Source organism: Equus quagga, unplaced genomic scaffold (assembly GCF_021613505.1).
Source record: "Equus quagga isolate Etosha38 unplaced genomic scaffold, UCLA_HA_Equagga_1.0 1100_RagTag, whole genome shotgun sequence".
Taxonomy (NCBI): Eukaryota; Metazoa; Chordata; class Mammalia; order Perissodactyla; family Equidae; genus Equus; species Equus quagga.
Genome location: NW_025795545.1, coordinates 69741 through 86449, shown reverse-complemented (window position 1 = coordinate 86449; position 16709 = coordinate 69741). Strand labels below are relative to the sequence as shown.

The 16709-nt window shown below is 34.0% G+C and overlaps 1 pseudogene; it reads left to right on the top strand.

Annotated features, from left to right (window-relative positions):
* Positions 1-9397: 9397 nt before the first annotated feature.
* LOC124232717 (olfactory receptor 4P4-like) lies at positions 9398-11138 on the top strand (annotated as a pseudogene).
* The last annotated feature ends 5571 nt before the right edge of the window (positions 11139-16709 follow it).

The window sequence follows — 16709 nt, the reverse complement described above, 5'->3', positions numbered from 1 at the left end:
ACAGTGTAAGGGAACTCTGGGACAATATCAAGTGTGATAACATTTGGATTATAGGGGTCCCAGAAGGAGAAGAGAGAGACAAAGGGGCAGAAAATTTATTTGTCAAAATAATAGAGGAAAATTTTCCTCACCTGAGGAAGGAAACAGACATCCAAGTTCAGGAAGCACAGAGAGCTCCAAACAAGAGAAGCCCAAAGAGGCCCACACCAAGATATAATATAATCAAAATGTCTAAAATAAAAGACAAAGAGAGAATCCTAAAAGCAGCAAGAGAAAGGCCACAAGTGACATATAAAGGGAAGCCCATCAGGCTGTCAGTGGACTTCTCAGCCGAGACCCTACAGGCGAGAAGAGAATGGCATGACATATTTGAAGTGATAAAAGGAAAACACCTACAACCAAGAATATTCTATCCATCAAGGCTGTCATTCAGAATAGAAGGAGAGATAAAGAGCTTCCCAGACAAGCAAAAATTAAAGGAGTTTATCACCAAGAAACCAGTTCCACAAGAAATGCTGAAGGGACTTATTTAAGTGGGACAGTAATGACCACAAATAGAGATAAAAGAAAAAAATTATTAAAAAAACCCAAAACAACAGCAAGAAAAAACAGGCAATAAAATCACTTGTAAGGTAAAAGTATAGTAAAGGCAGCAGATCAACTACCTGTGAAGGTAATATGAAGGTTAAAAGACAAATGTACTAAAATTACCTATTTCAATGATGAGAGGGTAATGGATATACACACACTAAACAAAAGATTATATATGATGTGAAAAACATATAATGTGGGAGGAGGGGAGTGAAAAAGTAAAGCTTTTAGAAAGATGTCAAGCTAAAGAGTCTATCTACTCAATATAGACTGTTACATGCATAGTATATTAAATAGGATCCTCATGGTAACCACAAACCAGAAACCTATAAGAAGCAGGAAAAAAAGTAAGACAAAAGAAATCAAACATATTACTAAAGATAGCCATCAAACCGCAAGTGAAGAGAGCAAGAGAAAAAGAAAGGAACTGAGAAGAACTACTAAAACACTCAAGAAAAAGAAAAAGTGACAAAATGGCAATAAATACATATTTATCAATAGCTACTTTGAATGTCAATGGATTAAATGCTCCAATCAAATGCCATAGAGTGGCGAACTGGATAAAAAAAACAAGATCCATGTATATGCTGCATACAAGAGACACACTTCAGACCTACAGACACTCACAAACTGAAAGTGAAAGGATGGAAAAAGATATTCCATGCAAATGGCAAAGAAAAGAAAGCAGGGGTAGCAATACTTATATCAGACAAAATAGACTTTAAATAAAAAACTGTAATAAGAGACAAAGATGGGCACTACATATGATAAAGGGAACAATCCAACAAGAAAATATAACACTTGTAAATATCTATGCACCCAACGTAGGAGCACCTAAATATATAAAGCAATTATTAACAGACATAAGGGGAGAAATAGACAGTAACACAATAATAGAAAGGGACTTTAACACTCCACTTACACCAGTAGATAGATCATCCAAACAGAAGATCAATAAGGAAACACTAGCCTTAAAGGACATATTAGACCAGGTGGACTTAGTGGATATATACAGAACATTCCATCCAAAAACCACAGAATACGCATTCTTTTCAAATTCCCATGGAACATTCTCCAGGACTGATCACATATTAGGCCACAAAACAAGTGTCAATAAATTTAAGAAGATCGAAATAATACCATGCATCTTTTCTGACCACAAAGGTATGAAACTGGAAATCATCTACAGAAAGAAAACCAGAAAAGCCACAAAAATGTGGAGATTGAACAAAATGCTACTGAACAATGATTGGGTCAATGAAAAAATCAAAGAAGAAATCTAAAAATTCCTGGAGACAAATGAAAATGAAAACACGACATGCCAAAATCTGTGGGATACAGCAAAAGTGGTTCTATGAGGGAAGTTTATAGCAATTCAGGCCTACCTCAACAAAGAAGAAAAATCCCAAATAGACAATCTAAAAGTGCACCTAAAGGTACCGGAAAAAGAACAACAAACAAAGCCCAAAATCAGCAGAAGGAAGGAAATAATCAAAATCAGAGCAGAAATAAGTAAAATAGAGACTAAAAAAGCAATAGAAAAAATTAATGAAACCAAGAGCTGGTTCTTCAAAAAGATAAACAAAATTGACAAACCTTTAGCTAGACTCACCAAGAAAAAAAGAGAGAAGGCTCAAATAAATAAAATCAGATGAAAGAAGAGAGATTACAATGGACACCTCAGAAATACAAAAGATAATAAGAGAATATTATGAAAAGCTATACTCCAACAAATTGGGTAATCTAGAAGAAATGGATAAATTCTTAGAAACATACAACCTTCCAAAACTGGACCAAGAAGATGTAGAAAATTTGAATAGACCAATCACCAGTAAGGAGATCGAAACAGCAATTAAAAACCTCCCAAATAATAAAAGTCCAGGCCCAGATGGCTTCCCTGGTGAATTCTATCAAACATTCAAAGAAGACTTACTACCTATCCTTCTCAAACTCTCCCAAAAAATTGAAGAGGAGGGGAGGCTTCCTAACTCCTTCTACAAAGCAAACGTTATCCTGCTATCAAAACCAGACAAGGACAACACAAAAAAAGAAAATTACAGGCCAATATCACTGATGAACATCGATGCAAAAATCCTCAGCAAAATACTAGCAAATTGAATACAACAATACATTAAAAAGATCATACATCATGATCAAGTCGGTTTTATTCTGGGGATGCAGGGATGGTTCAACATCTGAAAATCTATCAACGTGATACACCACATTAACAAAATGAAGAATATAAATCAGATGATCATCTCAATAGATGCAGAGAAAGCATTTGACATGATACAGCATCCATTTATGATAAAAACTCTAAATAAATTGGGTATAGAAGGAAAATACCTCAACATAGTAAAGGCCGTATATGACAAACCCACAGCAAATATCATTCCCAATGGAGAAAAACTGAAATCTATCCCTCTAAGAACAGGAACCAAACAAGGATGCGCACTGTCACCACTCTTATTTAATATAGTATTGGAAGTCCTAGCCAGAGCTATCAGGCAAGAAAAAGAAATAAATGGGATCCACATTGGAAAAGAAGAAGTGAAACTGTCACTCTTTGGAGATGACACGATCTTATATCTAGAAAACGCTGAAGATTCCACTAAAAAACTTTTAGAAATAATAAAGGAATACAGTCAAGCTGCGGGATACAAAATCAATGTACAAAAATCCGTTGCGTCTCTATACACTAACAGCGAAGTAGCTGAAAGAGAAATCAAGAATACAATCCCATTTATAACTGCAACAAAAAGAAGAAAATACCTAGGAATAAACTTAACGGAAGAGGTGAAAGATCTGTACACTGAAAACAATAAAACATTGTTGAAAGAAATCGAAGAAGACACAAAGAAATGGAAAGATATTCCATGCTCTTGGATTGGAAGAATTAACATTGTTAAAATGTCCATACTTCCTAAAGCAATCTATAGATTCAACGCAATCCCTATCAAAGTTCCAACAACATTTTTTACAGAAATAGAACAAAGAATCCTGAAATTTATATGGAACAACAAAAGACCCCGAATAGCAAAAGGATTCCTGAGAAGAAAGAACAAAGCTGGAGGTATCACACTCCCCGAATTCAAATTATACTACAAAGCCATAGTAACCAAAACAGCATGGTACTGGCACAAAAACAGACACACAGATTAATGGAACAAAATTGAGAGCCCAGAAGTAAACCCACACGTTTATGGACAGCTAATATTCGACAAGGGAGCCAAGAGAATACAATGGAGAAAGGAGAGTCTCTTCAATAAATGGTGTTGGGAAAACTGGACAGCCACATGCAAAAGAATGAAAGTAGACCATTCCCTTACACCATGCACAAAAATCAAGTCAAAATGGATTAAAGACTTGAATGTAAGACCTGAAACCATGAGACTTCTAGAAGAAAACATAGGCAGTACGCTCTTTGACATTGGTCTGAGCAGCATATTTTCAAGTCCCATGTCTGACCGGGCAAGGGAAACAAAAGAAAAAATGAACAAATGGGACTGCATCAAACTAAAAAGTTTCTGCACAGCAAAGGAAACCATCAACAAAATGAAAAGACAACCTAACAATTGGAATAAGATATTTGCAAACCACATATCAGATAAGGGGTTAATATCCAAAATATACAAAGAACTGATACAGCTCAACAACAAAAAAACCCAATAATCCAATTAGAAAATAGGCAAAAGATCTGAACAGAGATTTCTCCAAAGAAGATATACAGCGGGCCAACAGGCATATGAAAAGATGCTCAACATCATTAGCTATCAAGGAAATGCAAATCAAAACTACAATGAGATATCACCTCACTCCTGTCAGAATGGCTATAATTAACAAGACAGGAAACAACAAATGTTGGAGAGGGTATGGAGAGAAGGGAACCCTTGTTCACTGTTGGCGGCAGTGCAAACTGATGCAGCCACTATGGAAAGCAGTTTGGAGTCTCCTCAGAAAATTAAGGATAGATCTACCATATGATCCAGCTATTCCACTGCTGGGTATTTATCCAAAAAACTTCAAAACACAACGGCATAAAGATCCTTGCACCCCTATGTTCATTGCAGCATTATACACAGTAGCCAAGACTTGGAAGCAACCTAGGTGCCCATCAAGGGACGAATGGATAAAGAAGATGTGGTATTTAGACACGATGAACTACTACTCAGCCATAAGAAATGACGAAATCCGGCCATTTGTGACAACATGGATGGACCTTGAGGGTTATTATGCTGAGTGAAATAAGTCAGAGGGAGAAAGTCAAATGCCATATGATCTCACTCATAAGTAGAAGATAAAAACAACAACAGCAAAAAACCACATGGCATTGGAGATTGGACTGGTGATTACCATTGGGGAAGGGGGGAGGGGGGAGTGCAAAAGGGGTGATTAGGGTCACATGTGAAGGGATGCACTATAATTAGCGTTCGGGTGGTGAACATGATGTAATGTATCCAGAATTTGAAATATGATGTACATCCAAAAAAAATAAAAATTATAAAAAAAAGTAAAGAATGTGTGAAAGTGGACTCTTGGTTTGTGATCAAATTCCTTGAAATATAAAGGATTATTAACCATGGCATAACTCTTTTTTAATGACTTGAGAGGAATGAAGCCACTTTCAGCTGTACATTGGACAACTTTTCTTTTGGGAATTGTCTCATCCCATAAACAAGTGAGAGGGAGGATTGGGGTTAGAAACTCTCAGGTCATCTATTTAAATGTCACTTGGATATTAAGTAGAAATTTTAATAGGTACATTTCCACTCCTGAAACCACAGTGGAGACACAACTTTTTTGTAGAAAAGAGCACTTTTCAACTTCAATGCTGGTGATGATTTTATTTACTTCTATTTTCAAAAATGTGGAAAGAATGCCTCTCTCTATAAAGAAAACAGGAAAATCCTACAACAAGGATTTGCATGGGCTGATTGCATGGTGAAATTCATTAATCTTTAGAAATGGAATTAAGCATTTATTCTGACTGCATTAAAAATACTGAATGCCACATTTACTCAGGGATATAGGAAGTCATCTAATGAGATAATCACCCGGTAAGTAAAAATTCAAAAACCTATAATAAATAAATATTAACTTTCAAATACATATATATAACACAACAATTTCATCTATTAAGAGACTTATTTTATTTGTGCATTTCTCTCTTTCCTTCAAGTTCTGCAGACATTTTGTATAGTAACTTTCCATTACTTAAGTACAATGCAAACAATGCAAAGAATAATTTGTGACACATGCCACAGCAGATGTCAAAATGAAGCAGATTTTATATAAAGATTTTTGGAAATCCATGAAAGAAATTAATGATAGCATTTGTGTCATATATGGATGTATGAGAGAAAAGTAAAAGTAATTGGCTAAATCAAGTGAGTGGCTCTCATTTTACAGAGAAGAGAAAAAAGTAAAGAGAAAAGAGGTACAAATTAAAAGAAGTTGAGAGAATGCAGTAGAGTGGAGATTCATCATTCTCCTTCTACCTCCTTTGCTAGTCTGTATAACAAGACACATGCAGTGAGTAATTATGAGCATGAAATGTTACAATTCAGAAAAAATTAATATCAGAGGACCCTGCACATCAATACGGAACAAGTTTGATGAAGAAGAATGAGAATAGTGTGAAAAGTAAGAAAGAACGGAGAAACAATTAGTTCAGCTAAGACTTGGTGCTGGTGATAGGATAAAACTTTGAAACTGTTGGCAAAAATTCAGTACAACCTAGACTTCTTAGGTGAGACCACTTGGTTGCAGAAATAAATAACAAAAAACAGATAAAATATCCCTAGAATAATTCTAAAATTGGTTTGAACCTGACAACAAAATTATCAGTATCCAGATAGTGAGAAAATAATTAAAAACATGCCTAAAAATAGTCTTTAGAATCTATCAATATTTATCTAAACTGTATAGAATACTTGGTTTCCTTTTTCCAAAACAGATAATAAAAAGATCATTGGGCTTGTGTTAGTATTAATGATCCAATACATGTAAAATGTTTAGAACTGCATCTAGGTTATGGTAAGCATTAAATAAATATTAGATATTAATATTATTTACTTTTGTATCTGTGCAAGACCTCTAATAATAACAATCAAGTTGACAGGAATTATTATAGCTTTCATTTTTCTCTTAACATTTTGGTGTACTTTTGTTTATGCTTTTTTCCATTATTGGGTACCCAATCTCTACATAATGATGTGAGGAAAAGCAAAGCGATAGAGAAGATAATTTGTGCCTATCATATGCTATGTACCTGGTAATTCAACCCACACAACCATGGAACATTCATATTACAAATGCCCAAATTAAAAAGGGAGAAAATGTTTGTCAGACAGCTTAATTTTCTTACTCTAGATCCCATGACCAGATCTCTAGTCTGGTCTTTTTCCTGTATCCAAAGTTGATGCATTGACTGTGATGGCAAATTATCAAGGACAAGAATACAAAGCATTGTCACTGCCTGACTGTCTGAAGAACTACCTTGGGGGAATTAAATAAGAATTAATTTCTTGGACGTTCATTATTATTTCAATAATGGGATAAGTGGAAGTATTTTAAAGAGGGTTAAGGGGATAAAAATTTATATAGGTTTAAAGAGCCAAGGAAACTTTCCAGACATATATGAACAAGGAGTGGATTTTGAGCATGGATCTGAAGGGAGGAACCAAAATATTAGTGTATAATCTAGCATGATATGTCAAGTGAATTACAAGGAATAAGAAGCTATTAAAATAGAGGAAGAATACCTCTCTCATACTGAAGGAGGCTAGCCTGGGTGGTTATGTGATACGTCACCATCAGGAACAAGATGTGACTCAGAGCAGGAGGGAGCCTGAATTATAACCCCCAAAAGGTGCTTTAAATTATCTATTAGGTGCAAAAGGATGAGGAAAACAGTTTGTTAGTCCATACATCCTGAAAAATTATTATTATATTTTTAAATCAAGGAATGGATCTTTCACAGAACTTAAGAGTTCTTGAAAAAGATTGGTACAATCCTTACATTTTAAGAAATAGGAAACAGTGTCTGGGAAAGACTGGACTCCATGGCATATGACTTAATATAGCAAAGACAGTTTAAATAAAAAAAAAAAATCTCAGCCTCTAATGTAGTTCTTTGACTAGATGTAAAATTAGGATCAAAATATCATTGCCCCATTTGAGATATTCTACTGGGGCTAATTCTTCCTACCATATGCATGTAAGCTGTACCTTCCAGGATTTTCACAGGTTTTGCAGAGTTAAGGAAGATGAGATGACTGAATCAATTAAGAAGTGCCAGTTTTAGTTTTTCTATTTCTGTTTCATATATTTATTGTGTGAATGTTTGTAAAAGCAGAGCATGTTTATGCAATGTTTCCATCTTTCAAACTAAATCTAAATAATGAAGTTCCATTTTCTTTCTGAAATTTAGTTTGCTTTTCTAAATTTAATCACCATGAATGTCAAGTATTAAGTTGGAGGGCTGTCAACGGGAAACATTCAACTAAGGGAAAAAGGGAAGCAGCATATCATTTAATTATTTGCCCATTTTGTCAGTTTAGGATATAGTTAACATGAGAGAGAGACAGCTAGAGAGACAGAGGGAGACACAGGCAGAGACAGAGAGAGAGAGAGGGACAAAGAGAGTTTCAAACTATCATGCCAATTAATGAAATTTTTCTAATTGTATTTTTTTCCCAAAAGAATCATGTTTATCTTCAAGGACTGTATGAGCAAAGCATTAATGTCACCTTAAATCTTGGGAAAGGACTAAATGTATGCTTATAACTATAGAAGCATATTGGCAAATTAATTGGAAGTGAGCATACCCACAGTCTAAACTAAAGCTATTTTTACAAATAGATTTATATATTGTTTTCTGATTATGGGCATACTAAGAATATATGTAATATTATGAATAATATGTCTTGGGATGCACTATTAATGAAATTGTTATTTATAAAGGAAGTAATTCAGATACCTTTAAAAAATAAGAAGAGAAAGTAATGAAATAATTTACTTATCAACTCATGTAACCCTCAATTTATCCAAAATCAATTGAAGCCCAATGCATGTCAAGCAAGTGCTATTCTCACCTGTATGCATTACTCTAGCTTAACTTGTAGGCAGTCTTTATTTCTCAATTTTACACATTTAAGTAATATTATTTTTCCATCTATTTAAATCAGAGGAAATGTCACAGCCACTTAGGTTCCACCTAGGGTCACGTTTTCTTTACTGCTCTCTATAACGTTGGTAAATATATAATGGGTTCAACTCAGCATCAGGAGTATGATGAGGCAAATGAGATACTCACCTTGTGGGGAAACAACTCAATAATCCAGATAATAATATTTGAATGAAATATTTTAAAATGCAAATTACACAATAAAAATATCAAAATTTTAAATAAAGACAGGATACTATATGGGAATTGTACAATTCACCTCATTCACTTCACTTTAAGTCTGGCTGTTTCAACCTATCAAGCAAATCAGTTACTCCTGAAAAAGAAACGCATCCTCCCTAAGCTCAACCTTGCATCTCATACATAAGATGATTGTGCATCTTTGTTTATGACTTGAACAATTGTAACTATTAGTACTATTCCCTTTCAGTGTAGACAATAACCTACCTGTTAACTTATATGGTAAGCCTATCCATACAAAGTTCAGAATTAATTACTTTCAAACATAGTATAGAAAGCTGATTAAATAAATGAATTTATTTCTACAGCACTCTGAGTTACAGCATGCTTAGCCAATATTTTTCAGGCAGACCTGTTTAGTCTTAACTACATTAGACCATGGAAAATACCAACAATGTCACTGAATTTGTTCTTTTGGGTCTTTCCCAGAATAAGAAAATTAAAAGCTTGTGCTTTCTACTATTCTTACTTTGTTACATAGCTATTTGGATGGGAAACTTGATCATAATGATTTCTATTACATGTAGTCAGCTAATTGAACAACCCATGCATTTCTTCCTTAATTACTTTGCTGTCTCAGATCTATGTTACACCTCAACAGTGACACCTAAGCTAATCATTGACTTACTGACAGAAAGTAATGCGATTTCTTATTCTAGCTGCATGGCACAGCTTTGTGCCATGCACTTCTTTGGAGGCATTGAGGTCTTTATCCTCACAGTTATGGCCTTTGACCACTCTGTGACCATCTGCAAGCCCCGGCACTATACTCTTATCATGAGTAAGTATAGGTGCTATGCTATGGTCACGGCTTGCTGTAATGGAACATTCCTGCATTCCTGTGTCCAATTTGTCCTCACCGTCAACTTACCTTTCTGTGGCGCCAATGAAATAGATCACTATTTCTGTGATGTGTATCCTTGGCCTGCATGGACACATACAATGTTGGGATCCTGGTGGTTGCCAATTCGGGCATGATGGGTTTGGTGACATTTGTGGTCTTGATGCTGTCTTACTTTTTGATATTATATACCATCAGGGGTTACCCTGAAGAGAGTCACACCAAAGCTCTTTCCACTTGCGGTTCACACATCACAATTGTGGTTCTGTTCTTTGTGCCTGTTCTCTTCATTTACATTAGACCAGCCACAACTCTCCCAAAAGACAAAGTGTTTGCTCTTTTCTACACCATCATTGCTCCCATGTTCAACCCTCTGATCTACACACTGAGAAACACGGAGATGAAGAATTCCTTGAGGAAAGTGTGGTGCCAGAAATCATTTTTGAGTGGAAGGCAAATTGTCTGAAGGCATGTTCTCGCCTCACTACATTCCTTATTGAAGGGATATTTGGTTCCACTTAACTTTATTAAGCCATGAACTTTGCTCTAAAAAAAAAACAAGCACAGATACAGGTGTCAGTTCATTAACACTATAATTCACTTTGAAGTACTTCTTTATTGATTTATGTTTCTTATTTATATCTTACCCTAGCTATTTGAGTCATCCTTTTCTTGTTCAAGATCTGTTACACTTATTTTTCATATATTTTTCCTGTAGATTTTATCTGTTAGTTACTACCCGGAGGACACTTTTCTAATCCTCCTATACTTCGGTTCCATGAATAACTCTCCAAATGTACCCAAGCTAACAAATATCGATCATCCCAGACCTAAAGGGTCCATATGACCTGGTTATTTCCATATCCTCCTTGCATTTCTAATCGAAAAGGAGCATTAGAAATTTAGAATCATATTTTCCACTTAGTTCATGACTTTCCATATTTGTTGGAACAATTTAAATAACAGAAAATATTTGTGTAGGTTTAAAGAATAAAAATATTATTTATGTAAGAAATAAGGGTTATAGAAAAGTTGGAAGAGTTTTTGTAAGATGATTTTAATGAGATCATATTAAAACATCATAAAACATTAGTAGTTGCAGAAATATTTGCTATAAATATCCCATTTATATAGTAATGAGAAGATGGTATTGATAATAAGTAAGGTAGCTATGTAATTTATTATTCAAAATGAGCCACATTTGAGTGTAAAAGAGGGGTCTACTAATAATTATGCTGAAGTAATAGACCTAAAATGAGATTGTGTCAGAAAAGTAGGATGTCTGGCTACTTTTAAATGTCTGAGAAGTATGGACAGCCTAGTGAAAAGGTTTGTGGCAGTGATATTATGGAATGTCCATATAATATTACTTGGAGCCAATGGAACTGTGAAAACAAATGTAAATGCTCGTACTGAAACTACTTTATCTAGATTATGCTGCAATTTGGTTTTTTCCATGACCATCAAAATGAAAACTACAATTTCCAATTTCTACAGAAATTCTGTACACATGTATATGCACAGATACCTATGGAATTTAAAAAGTTTTTCAAATACTTGAATTAAATAATTACATTTCCTTTAACTATTCAGTAAAATAGGGACTCGTTGAATATCATGAAAATAACTTTATGGAGTGGAGTAAGGCATTATATTGCTTTGGTTAGGGAGAATATAACAAACATAGATTGAATATATAAATGAATATATAAAGAGAAAGGCAAAATAATGCCATAGCACGGTGGATGATGAAAACTTTGAGAGCAGTGCAAATGGATAAATTAGAGAGTTGTCCTTAAAAGGGGCACAATTGTACAGGTATTAAAAAATGAAGAGAATTGTTACTAGGGCAATTGATAACCTTATTCAATCTTCAATGAAATTACTATGCTGTCTACATCATGATATATGCCAGTTTGTCCTAGTTGATTAAAGTAACTCTTGAAGCAATGAGAAAATTATTAACAAATGTTTTGGTTTTAATACTTTATTTTGGATTAAACTCAAATTTATTGTCTAAAAAATGATTTTTGATTATAAATTATTGAGTTATTGAAAAGATAAACTTATAACCGAGATTATAATTATGATTCAAGTAATTTCTTATCATGCTCAAAATAAAAAATATGAAGTTGGGAGCAGCTGACAACTAAGCATGCAGATGAATAATATCTTCCTAGTTAAGGGACCCTGGAGAGGTAATTATACTTTCCTTCTTTTCCTTCTTCTTCCATAAAATAGAGATAATAGTATCTATCTCATGAAGTATTTGTGAGGATGAAAGTAAATGAGTATTGTTCTTAGAAAAGAAACTGCTCAAAAGTACTTTGTTACTGTTGGTATTATCTCTAATATCTCTAAATTAATTGTGAAACATTTGAATTGCGGTTTATCATAGACATTTCATTTTATACATTAAAAATTTTCATAATATTAGAATTATAAGCATAAGGATTTTGTGTCTTATGTCCATACTTGTTTCAGCAGCATTATAATAAAATTTCATTTCAATGAATACAAGGTATATGTGAGAATTTTTTTCTTAAATAGTTCTATAAACTTTAGTTTTGAAATAATGATCTAATTATCTGCTTTATTTTACACATCAGTAAAATGAATCTCAGAGGATTAAAATTTTTCTAAGCATCATATTGAAACGTAGAGAGGCAATTAAATAGTCAGGTAAAGAAAAAATCTCATATAAATTGATAGCAACTGTCAACATTTTGTCAAGCTTGTCAGCAAGGGGAAAGTCTTCATAAAAGCCAGATCAAGATTTCAGCGGTGGTCCTGACATGTATAGGAGAAAAAGTAGAAGATAGAGTTGGATGAGATTTTTAGACTAGATATAATGAAGGAATGTCTGGTTAAAATTTTTAAGTAAAATATATAGCTGGATGAGTGAATTCAACTTCTCCAAAGATGCTTTTAATTGCACTAAATTTCATCAGAGAATTATTCAAATATTTTCCTCCCCAGAAGTTCTCTGAAGATTGTCAGATATCCTTCCCGAAATATGAGAAAATGTTTCTTCTTTGGAAACTTCTGTGATTGATGCAATCTTGAAAGATTTTTCACCAAGAAAACAGTTTTCTCATATTGTGATTTTGTAGTAAATCATTATTTGGATATGCTACTTGGACATTTTTAGATTTGGAGTTGGATCTTTTAGGTTTGCACTTGAGCTTGATATATATTCCAAACGCAAGCCCTGGCAGTAATATCACTATTCTACTCTCTCTCTCTATCTCCCTTTATACATATATATATACGGATGTATTCCAAAGTATGTTAGGGATGATATTTTGCAAACAGATCCCATAGTAACTTGCTTTTCAGAGCAAGATGCCATATAGACTGTGGGACTAGGATTTACAGATATATGATGTTCAGATTAGATCTGTGTGTTCTTTTTAATTGGGTACAATAATAGAGGCTCACAAATAGACAAAGACCCTCTAATATTTGGTGAAACATCTAGAGCTATAGGATACAAGGCCAGGTAATTCATTTCAGAGTAGAGTTTACAAATGTTATTGTTTCTATTTTCCTATGATCATTTTTTAATGACATTATTATCATTTATAACTTGAGGCCAAGTAATGAGGGCTTGGTGACTCTACCTGGTTTAGCCTTTCAGTACCTGCTGGATCACTCTTCTTTCAACACTTTTCAATGTGTTAAAGTTATTGACTTGCTGTTGAAGAAGTAAAATTCTTGACTACCTCAGGCTGGTACTCAGTGAACTCTAATTTTCCTGAAAGGATTTGTAGACATTCTTTTCATAAGTGAAGTGTTGTCTTTAATCTTCAGTCTTAGGCTTGTCATATCTAATTAAGTAAAATTTACCTTTAAATGAGGGGGCACTGACATAGTCAAAAATAAAAGCTTGATTTCTCCAATTATGTCCTGGCAGGAAGGACAGTGACTGACTTTGAGCCTACACAAATACCTATTTTGCCATCCAAACTAAGTGAACTTATCATATTACCTATAGAATCAAGACAGATTCAATCATTAATCCTACTACTTTCAAATATGATTTCATTGTTTACAGATGCATTGCATTTAAATGGAAAATTTAATGCAAATTCACTTATCAAAAGGTAGTTGTGACTTTTTAAACCTTAACCTATTGTAAAAATATTCCTCCTAGTTCTTCTATTTAAAGAATGTTCTTAAAGCTCCCTTAATGATTAAAAAATTGGCTTGGGTTACCTAGAAAACAAAATCGGAGGCAAAATTTGTGTGCTAACTCTCTATTCAGAAACATAATTCAGAGAAATAGATGTGAGGGAAAATGACAGCGAAACAGATGGAAGGAGATCCAATACAAAGGAAGGTGTTATAGAGCTAGTTACAAGTTCACATCAACCACAGCTTGTTGATTGGGTCTCAAAAGGTAGGTAAAAACAATTCTGCACATTGAAACCATTTATGGCAGCATTAGAGTGAAATGGAATTTATCTGCCTGTGTTTCTCCTGCATCTTGGAATTTCTTACTCAATATTCACCCCACACAGATAACTCCCATGGGTTTCTGGGTTGCATCATTTGGTTCTTTGAATGAGTCTCAGACTGAAGACCTCAGATCCCATAGCCTCATGGATTACCCAACTTTAGAAGTGGTGGGAGGACCCCTCAAAACTCCAGGCATGATCAGCTTTGCATACAGTGCCAAGTTTGTATTCTTGGAATTTCACCAGCAGACAGTGCACAGATTTGTGGAACAATGGCTCATAGTCAGTGGACTGATATGCGCTAGCTGGACATGCTAAAGTAGGTACTGTTACACCTTCTCGGGGCAAGAGAAAAACTCAATTACATGTTAATAAAATGCTGATTTTTCAAAGACAATCATAGATTTCCCAGGAAGCTTGAATGAAAAAGGGACATCATGAAATAAGCCAAAAAAACAATGTGGTAATGAAAGAGTTTCTTACATTCGGAGAGGGAAGAGGTGATTCGTTGGCAAGGGAATAAACTAGTTTTAAGAGAGAAAAAAAAGAGACAAACATTATAAGAACATAAAACACTTTGACAATGAAGAAAGCTACTCATTAAAGCCAGTAAGAAGTACAGGAGGAAGATTTCCAGAAGATAATGAAACCCTATGTTTCTTAGTGGCTAACCTTTAAAAAATGTATGGGATTCAGCTGCTGTAAAATATATAGTGTAAAACAGCAATTGCATTGGCAAAAAACTGATAAATTTACAATTTGTTAATAAAAGTTATGATCATCAACGTTGATGAAAATTAATTAATATAACATTATAATAATCCCCTTTGTAAAAGAACACCTTTTTTTGAGGACATGGACAGGGCTAATCAAGCCACAGCATGGCTTGATAAGCAATGCATAGGTCCACGCCTAGTATCCAAACCTGTGAACCCTGGGCAGCCAAAGCAGAGTGCACAAACATAACTGCTATGCCACCAGGCTGGCCCCAAGAATACGTTCTTAGTTGTTAAATCTTCTCAATTTCCTCTCTATGAGAATGTGTAACTCAGAGACTTCCATCACTAAACCTATGTTTTCTGTCAAATATTATTTTAGGATTATTTTAAACCTGAATTTAAATAGTAAGTGAAAAATATATTTGACTTTGAAAAAAGTAATTTATTTTGAGAGATTTATATTTTCATTAATTTTGTAGCAAAGCTAGTCGTGGTTTACTCCTTGATCATATATAGCTAATGTGAAACAAGTTACACTATAATAAGTCCAGCCTCCATTACTTATCAAGTAGGACAATAGAGTCATCTCAGAGGCATGTTGAACTTGTGAGGAATCAAATATATATCTTGAGGAAAATAGTGGATAAAGAAGATAAAGGAAGAAATAATTTAAAACTTAGGGAAGGTTGTGCACTGACCAACATTACAACCAATATTAGAGTGTGCATAGGATGTGAGATGCTATTTTCTTACCTTTTTATGATGAGATACCTCTAATGGTACATGTATCTTGCAGAGATGAGTGGTTGAATATGACCTTTATTATTTACTAGTTGTGTGATATTGGATAACTTTAACCACACTCAATGTTCATGTCATATATTGACTTTGGAACCCAATGCATATAAGACACAACTTTACATTTTAATAATGACAATATATGAAAAATACACAAATATATATATAAAGATAAATATCTGAAAGTTCCTAGATTTTCTACATACTAAGTGTAACTAGTCAGGATGAGAAAACATAATGGAAACATACATTCTGAATAACAAAATAAATGAAATATCTAGGAATAGCAAGCTATACAAGAAGATTTCAATAAATTGATCCATAACATGCTTTTGGATGAGAGAACTGTTATAAAGATGTCAATTCCTACCAAATTAATTTACATGTATTACTGCAATCAAAATCCCAATAGAGTTATTTTTGGAATATGAATAAAACATTCTAAAGTACATCTGGAAAACAAACAAGCAATCATAAGTAATATATTTTTAGGGGGAAAAAAGAGTGGATTAGCTTTGCCAGAAAGTAAACCACAACAGAAAATAACAATAATATTGTTAATTTGTTTCTACTGCTAGTGTAGTTTAGTAGAAAAAATAGATATGCCAGAGATAACATAGAGAATATAAAATATGATGCTGATAAAGATGGCATTACAAAACCAGAAAGAATGGAAAAATTTTCCAATAATTGGTGCTAGATATTGGTGTTGGGTAGGAGAGGACTGAAGGAGGGAATAGAGAGAAACTGTTTTCCCGAGTGTATTTTTCTACATACAGGGGCTGCAATTAGAGTCACAGTATGGGCTTCTCTCTCAAGCCCTCAGATTCTCCCTCCCAGAGTAGGAGAAAGGAGATACTTGATCAACTAGT